The sequence below is a fragment of the Tasmannia lanceolata genome, unplaced genomic scaffold (genome assembly GCF_043159265.1).
Source record: "Tasmannia lanceolata isolate RefF3 unplaced genomic scaffold, GAP_Taslan_0.1 ptg000018l, whole genome shotgun sequence".
Lineage (NCBI taxonomy): Eukaryota > Viridiplantae > Streptophyta > Magnoliopsida > Canellales > Winteraceae > Tasmannia > Tasmannia lanceolata.
In genome coordinates, this window is record NW_027518695.1 from 12,452,373 (window position 1) to 12,461,506 (window position 9,134).

General features: G+C 38.6%; 1 long non-coding RNA gene across 1 annotated transcript; it reads left to right on the forward strand.

Annotated features, from left to right (window-relative positions):
- Positions 1-1,206, forward strand: LOC143851358 (uncharacterized). Its single transcript, XR_013236302.1, has 2 exons — positions 1-810; positions 923-1,206. It is a non-coding gene; the product is annotated as an uncharacterized LOC143851358 (long non-coding RNA).
- The last annotated feature ends 7,928 nt before the right edge of the window (positions 1,207-9,134 follow it).

Here is a 9,134-nt window from a genome sequence, read left to right on the forward strand (position 1 = left end):
CGTGGCTTTCTCTCTTGCTTGAGGTGTGTGTGAGAGAGAGGGGAGGAGGGGTTTTTTCTCTGTATTTCTTCTTAGGTTGTCTCTTGGATTTCTCTTGTGTACAGTCTCGGTAAATAGGACAAGGGAAAGGGTTGCAGGTTTGGGTTTGAGTTAACCCATTGTAATATCGTAACTTTATTTTTTCTCGTAGTAGAAGATTGCGCGTGTTTTCTCCTGTGGATGTAGGCATCTTTGCTGAACCACATAAAATCTTGGTGTGCATCTTGTGGTTTGCCTCTTGTTTTTTTTTTCTTTTTTCTTACATTTCCGTCTGAACCACATAATCCTTGCCCTCTAATCTGTAGAGCGGGCCCACCATTGTTTTAAATACTTACATTTCTAAATATGTGCACACACTGGATAAAGACTGAGTAAGTGCTTTTAGAAAAATATAGCCGGGCCCACATGGTTTGATGATCCAAACCATTCATGTGTTGGCCCCTCACCTAGATAGGTCGTGCCTTGAAAATCATTTCCATAGGATGATCCCAACCCTCCGATCTCTAGAGCGGACCCCACCATATTTTTAAGAAATACCTACTTGCACATACATGCACATACCATATGAAAACTCATCACCTCATTGCATGTGATGTGATTCGAACCCGAGACCGTGTCCTCTTGAGTCTTGACATCAATTAGGTTTGAATATAAATATGAGATTTAATATGCGGTAAACTTAGGCCTCCTGTTCGAAAGAATAGGGTTTTCTTTTGAGGCGAGGAAAGGGTTAGGGTTTTCATCTCAAAGCTTTTCACCATGCGTGCTAAGGTGAGATAATTTTTCTCATCTGTTTTTCTGTTTCAATCTATTTTGACATTCTCGAACAACGATTTGATATCGATACATTTTTTTTTCATTATTTTTTTTTTATGATTTTCAGTGGAAGAAGAAGCGAATGAGGCGGTTGAAGAGAAAACGCCGAAAGATGAGGCAAAGATCCAAGTAGATTTTTCATTTCTCAGTTTCGTAATTTGCTATGGATTTTATCTATTAAAAACTCTGTGATTTGGAGTTATGGTTTCCCTAGTACTTATTTGGTTTTAGTAATGGTTCTAGATCTTTGTTCTCTGATAGTTGAAATTTGAGGATTTTGTGATTTGATAGCGCTATTGATTGTTGTTCTATCAAATTATTGGGGTTGAATGAGAAGTGCTTTCCTTTTCATGTTTTATTTGTTCACCTGAGATAAAAAAGATAAAAAAGCGAGGTTTCGGCCGAAATCTTCGCCATTATCTTAACTTTATTGTGTTATTAAATCTTTTAGATCTTATCTTACTGTGTTGTCTTAGTCATTTCAGTTTCTTTAGCCTAAATTTAGGCTTTTATTGATGTTAAATAAGGCAAGCTTAAGAATTTGTAAGCTGAGTATTTACGTTGAATGAATGACTTAGGGGCCGTTTCGATATGCGGATTTTTGAATCCGGGATTTCTTCAAAATTGTAGCTGAGAGACGAGAGAAGAAGTGGACCAGCCGTCGTTTTTGGCTCGTTTTTTACTTCTCGCCTTTCTTTCTGTCAGCAAGAGAGTAGCAGATCCTCCCATATTTCCAGGTTTTAGAAATCTCAGGATGCAGGAGAGATTTTTAAAACCTGAATTTCTCACTTAAAATCCATGAAACGCTGTCAGGACAGCATACAGCTGCTTGATCATGAACCCTCTTTTACACTGTTTTCAAACTAAAAACCTAGATTATAAATTCCGCATATCCAAACGGCCCCTCAAAGTTTCTGCATACTCTCGAATATAGGTGTTAGCAATGGAGTTAGGGTTAGAGAGAGGAAGAAGAAGAGTAGAGATATGGAGAGTCTCCACTAAGAAGCTTTTCATGTAAATGATGTATATATAGGCCCCAAATAGGGTATCCAATTTACAATGACTACAATATCCCTAATCTACAAGTAATGAGTAAACTACCCTAAATACATGTTATTCAACAATAGGCAACCATATTATCATCCTTTTTCTGCTATTTCTATCTTTTACGCCCCATAGATTGTCATGGTGAACCCAAAGACCTTGCGAATCCTATTAACTGGTATTAGAGCCAACGGTTCCCTCACCTTCTTCAAGATGGCAGCGACATCTAACAACACCAAAGCACCAGCATGTAGGGAGCATGAATAGGCTCTGCAAGTGGTTCAGCAGACTGTTGACGCGGAGACGGTCAATTCCTCCACAATCTCTAGCAGTCTGTAGATGACATCGGCATCTAGTTGTTGAACATCTACATTGCCATTCAAACCCTAAGTTTCTTTTCATCAAGAACAACAACAATCAAATAGCAAAGAATGTCGGCTCAATAAAGAGCCCCACCCTCAACCAAATCAAGGTGAGTATCGCAGGAACAACAACCCTTCTAATCCTGATCGCGCATTAAAGTCGATATAACCAAATTTGACGGTACAAACCCAACCGAGTGGCTTTGTGTCACCGATCATTTACAGGCCATACATCAGCTCTCTGATGAAAACATGATGTCTATAGCAGGCATCCATCTTATTTGATATGCAATCCCTTGGTATCAATGGCTTATCAAAACGATGGGACCCATATCAGGACCACATTTTATATAGTCTCTGAACATCTGCTTTGGCACAACAGATACGGATGATCCTGGATATACATTATACAAACTTTGCCAAGCTACGAATGTCCGTGATTATCAAACCCAATTTGAACGGTTAGCAAATCAGATCTCTCGCCTTCTAGAGGAATATTGCATGAGTTGCTTTATTTATGGATTATGAGATGACATCAAAACTGGCGTAAAATTACTGCAGCCCCTTGCCCTGTAACAAACATTTATTCCTGCTCTTCGTCAAGAAGAAGCTTTAGAAGAAAACAAAAAATTAGCTGCCACACAACTACTCGATCCATTCCTTTTAACCCAAATCCTTGCTAATCCATCCATATACACAAGAACCCATCATCTCACACCAGTGAAGTGAGGGACCTCCAGTTAAACAACATACCTCTGCCAAATTGTATAAGAGGCGTCGCAAGGGGCTTTGTTTCATTTGTAATGAAAAGTTCCGTCCTAGACATCGTTGCATGGCACAACTAGCACTCATTGATGGGGTTGATACCAATGATTCAGAATCATTCGATACAGAAGAACACCGCAAAATCGAAGAAATCGTCAATGTTACATTAGGACATTTTTCGAACTCAACAATACAAAATTTTAGACCGACGATGGGTAAAACTGACAATCATAGTGCCTGAAGGTTTCACGTGGGAGAAATGGTAACAATTCCAGCAACGTTTTCTGACTTCGCACCTTGCGGCCAAGGTGGACTTCAAGGGGGAGGGATTGTGAGGTTTCCACTGAATCTCCTTTTATCTTATCTCACCTTGTTATCTCATCTTTTAGATCTTATCTTACTTTGTTATCTTTTAGGAGTCTTGGGTTATTAGTCATCTCAGTTTGCTTAGCCCTTAGCTTAGATGTATGCTTTTGTTGATGCTAAATAAGGCAAGATTATGGATTGTAAAGGAGAGTATTTACGTTGAATGAAAGACTTGGAGACTTTCTGCCTACTCTCAAATATAGGCAACCATACTAGGTTCCTTTTTTCTGCTATTTCTATCTTCCGCATCCCATAGATTCTCGTGGTGAACCCAAAGGCCTCGGGAATCCTATTATGATACAACTGACCCATAGTTCTATGACGGGTAATTTGTGTTGATTCTGGATTTTTTGTTCAGTATATGTAGTTCTTGATACTTGTTGCTTAGGTTGGCCCAGTTTGTTGCTGCTTTGTTGAGGTCATGACAGTAGTTCACCTAGTTTATGATCATTAGATTTAAACTTGATTTTTCATACCAACTAATTTGGGTGAGAGAACTAATCCTCAATGGTCTGTAAATTCCTCACTGTCCAAAATTTTCACATAAATGCAAATGGGGTAAGATTTTAGGGGGTTCTATCTTGACATCATATCTGACTGATTTGGATGATACCCAATCAATTCCATACCACTCATACGCCCGGGTCCAAATGAAAATGGAAACTCTACAATGAAGAGATGATCAATGGAATCTTCCTTGAACACAAAATGCATGTCGTCTAGCCATTAAAAAATAATGCGTATGTTATCTAACTAGAAGTTGTGCCTTTTGAGTCTTGTTCAACATGTTGATCCTACTCAGTAGGTTCGTCCAACCAGAGGCCTGAATTCTTGAAGTCTGTCAGAACCTGAAAAATGAACCACCATCCAAAATGCAAAGTTTAATCAAACATTTAATTTTGGGATCCTTGAGGTTATTATTAAATGCTTCTTCCTAGACAATTATAACCGCACCCTTTTGTAAGACTAAAAAATAATTGCTTTTTATTCATGGCAAATCCAGAAGTGACTCTAAAAGTATGAGGTAGTGAACTGAGCCTAACCAAATGTCACTTCAAAACCTCTTACTCAATCCCATCCCCCACTATAAATTTGATTCCTTGAGTATAATTTTTAAGTAATGAAAATCGACTTGCCACGAGCCTCGGCCTCTGCCTAGTCTACTCACATCCTACGCATCCCTAGTTTATCGTATTTACTTCCGATGGTTTTCCCCCACAGAGCATCTTTCTCCTCAGCAAAATTCTACAATCATTTCCGCAGAATAGCCTTATTTTTCCTAACCACCTGCCCTCATAGGAAGACACATCTGCTCCAATCTAATCAAGTGTTTCAAATTCTTTCCTTCATCTTTGTTTTCCCAAAGAAAATCCATGTTAAGTTTCTCTGAATTTCTTGATACTGAAATCATAAATAACAACATGAAATAGAGGGGAAGGGTGTACAATACAGCTTTAATGAGGGTAATGTGGCCTCCCAAGGGTGGAAGAGATTAACTCCAGTCAACAGGTTTTTACCCATGCTCAAGATAATAAGATTCCACAAGGCTACTGAAACACAAGCCTAAGGGTAGACCTATGTGAGACATCTATAAATTGGCATCAAGGTTTTTCCCAAGTTTACTTTTAGATCGAAAACCACTTCAAACCATCCCAAAGTGTCATACAAGTTGTGAATATGATCCCGACTGGCGTTGGGGAAAATGATAGTTTTATCCATAAATTGAAGATGAGTAATAGATCCCACTTCTTTAAAAGTCACCCCCTCAATCACGGCGGACCTCTCAGCATTGACTAGCATTTTGATTCATAGCTTCTCTAACAATCGTGTCGAGGAAAATGAGATAGTACAGTGACCAGCATTTTGATTCATAGCTTCTCTAACAATTGTGTCGAGACAAATGAGATAGTGGATCTCCATACCTTAGTACTATAGAGCTATGAAAGAAGCTAATTCACAAATTCCCATACTTTTTCTATGATTCTAATTAATAATTGGCAATGAGATTACTATCAAGAATTTGTCTTCATTCCACAAAACACCCTAAAATGGGCGGATGATCGATCCCATCAGTCCTGAGTTGGTCTGCTAGGATTCTGAAAATGGTCTTCTAGATGTGGATGATACTTATAGGTCTGAAATCTTTAACCTCCTTGGCCCCCTCAATCTTGGGATAAGAGAAATAAAAGTGGAATTTAAATTCTGATTATGCTTGCCCATCCAACTGAATTTATCAAGCTCATAACCCAATAATCTTTCAAGATTTTCCATTTCTCATGGAAGAAAGCCATAGTGAAGTAGTCTGGCCTAGAGCTCTTTAGCGTGTTTCAGAGTAAAAATCACTCCGTTAACTTCCTATTCTTTGAAACGTTTCTCTAAGTTGAATCCTAAAAGAGATATCGTCAAGTTGGGATGCCAACCTGGCCTACCATGATACAATCTTTTGAAAAAAAAACTGATGTTCTCTCTTGATCTCATTGAATTGAAGTCTTTTTGCCAACCTGAAGCCTTCTTATATGTGGGAATCTTTGAATTGCTGCCATTCCTTGATCATTTTTTAACCCTCAGCAGTTTGAACCTCACAATGTTGAATCTATAAGGAAGAGAGTCCCAAACCAAAACCCGTCGCGGAAAAAATTTGGAATGGTATGAGATTGGTCTAGGAACAACCAACTTTTGGAGATTGAAGAAATGATCTTCCCAATCAAAAGAGGTCAAGAAGTGATCAAGAGGTGCCATCACAAGGCCCGGTCTAGCATTAGGTCAAGCAAAATTTATGCCATCCAATGGGATATCTTCCGATCTTAGATTTCGTGATAGGCCAGTTGATCTTCGTTGTGCTGGCGGTCACTTTGTTAGGTCCTAATCTTTCCTCCCCAAACTGAAACAGTCTCCCTCGATGCACCAAGAACTGCTACGCTTTGCTTGACATTTGCCATTTTGAGCCATAAGATGGGTCTCATCTTGCCATCATTTGGACAACAAAACTGCAATGACCGTTAAAACCAACTAATCTCACTTCTCAAATATGAAAAGGTTTAAGAAATTTTAAAATGAGCGATTTTCTATTGACAAGGTAATTGGGATAAAATTCATATATAATAATTTAGAATAATCTTGTCCATACACAAAATCATCACTGTTTGACAAAACCAAATCCCACCCCTCTTCTTCAGCAGCATTAAATTTGGGATTTGCTAGGCAATTTTGCATAAAGTCATTTTGCGGCTCACTTTTGCAGGAGAGAAAAACCACGCAGGCTGAGGTAGATTTTGCCTTATTCATGAAATTCATCTGAGGCGGCTGTTCCCTCATGCAAAAGTGAGGCCTGAAATGTTTTTCCGCTAAATTGCCTAGCAAATCCCGTAGGCTCTATTTGGACGCAAATTGCAAGGGATTCCCAAGCAATTCCTAAGCAAAAAAATGCATTTTTAGGATTACTTGGTGTGTTTGTTTGCTAAAGTAACACTCAAATCCTTAGAGATTATCGGAGAACAAAAAGGTGCAATAATTGCATGTTTGGTGACCTGGTTTTACTTCTTTTTCTATATGAAATATCTTAAAAAAGACAAGATTTCATAGGTAATCCTGCCTCTCTCTAACTTTTGTGTTTCTCTATCTCTCCCTCTCCTGGTTAACTTGCATCCAAACATAATAAAGCTCATGGTTTTCCCAAGGTTTACATGACATCCAAAATCCTGCCTCCTTCCACATACTTAACTTCCATGACGAATGCTTAAGCATCCAAACGGACCCTTATAGATAGTTGCTAAGACACTAGATTGAGGGAAGCAAAAGGTTAAATAATCCTTTGTAACAACGATGAAAAGACTCAAATAAACACCAATGCGGCAGCCTCGGCAAGGATGAAGAACTTTGTACAGATCTTATCTTCATTCTATTTACAAGTTAAAATTGGATACTACCCCATGGACACCTTTGGCAACCATGAAAAAATATTCCATGGAAAGTTTTTGGGGCCAGTTGTGAGAGATTGGTAACGAGGGAGAGTCTTGAGAGGGTGGGAGCGAGGGGAGCATAAAAAGCCCAAGAAAAGACGGGAAATAAAAGCCCCAATTTGAAGTAGCGTATTTTTATAATTTTTAGGGACTTCTCATGCTTTCTGCAGGCCCATTCTCTTAAATCTCTACCCTTTTCCTCCTTCTCATCTCCTATATCACAATTGGGCCCTTGAATAGGATGATCCAAACCATGAAATAATTTTCCATGGTTGCCAAAAATGCCATAATTCTCTCATTGAAACTTACGTATATTTAGTAACTTCGGGATTTATATACATCCACCCTAAGAAGTAGAGGGGGCTTTATGAGTTTTTGATGATCCAAACCATTCATTTAATGGTCGACAATGTAAATAGGTTGGTCCCAGAAAATCATTTCCATAGGATGATCCTAGCCTTCCGATATATAGAGGAACTGCATATTATGGAAACCACTATAGATCGGAGGCGTGGGATCATCCTACGGAAATGTTCGTTGGGGCATGAATATTTATGTTGTGGCCCATCAAATGGACAGTTCGGATCATCCTACGGTGTGGGCCGTACAATACTTTTTTGAAAAATACTGGACTATACGGGCTTACACCATGTAAAATCTCTCATTTTACATATGATATACACATGTGAAGTGATATATTTCGCTCCCTTTTAATACTTTGGACAGCCCCCTCTAGTGTTTATGAATTATGACTACTATTTCCCTACACATATACATGAAATGACATTGGCATTTCCTCATTTGACTAATGACACCCCTCACTTTGTTTTGCACTTTTCTAATTGGCTATGTTAAAACATAGTATATTGAGAAGACTGGATGTCATAATATTGAGATCTGATACATTTGAAATTCTGTAAACAGATGTCGATCTTATCACTTAATCAAGAGTTAATAGCAATGTTTTTTCGACTTACTGTATTATTTTTTAAAAAAGTAAAAGACTCCTTTAGTTCGAGAGGCTAAAATCATTGAATCTGAGTGGATTCACACTAGATCAACAGGCTGATCAACTGCTGTCTTTACACGGGACATTGGACCACAAGGGTCTAGGGCCATACTGTCCCAGAGTTTTTCCCATTTGGATTGCAAGAAAAGCATTTTTAACGGAAAATTTTTGCTTGGGACTTTTTTTTCCTTTCCCAATTTAGAGGGAAATGATATAGTTGTGGTTAGTTTAGAGGGAAGAAATTATATGGTGGCCGAACCGTCGAGTCCCGTGAAGGTAGTACGTCAAACCGCTACTGTTGAATCAAATATCAAGGGTGGTACCGCTTTCCCGGTACTTGATGGTCGGGCACCGTATAAAAACTCTTTAGGTGATATCATCATAAATAAGAAGGTTCCTCTAAATAAAAAATTTAACATGATTGGTTAAGTTACCTGCCATTCAAAAAAAATAAAAATAATAATGGTAAAACAGGAAATTTTAGAAGTATTTTACCTGGGCAACGATAAATCGACCCCAATATATCTTAAATCGACTCCAATGTTCGGCAGTGCTTAGAGAGAGAGAGAGGGGGTTGATTTAAGATATTAGGGGGTCGATTTATCACTACCCATTTTACCTTTCCAAAGAAGGCAAATGAGAAGAAGAATAACAGGCACGTGAAAATTGCCAGTCAATCGTGATATCTCACGTGACAGCCACGCTTCCTAAAACTGTTACATTTCTCGTACGTGCAATCCATCATCGTCCTAATATAAATAAAGATGACGAGAG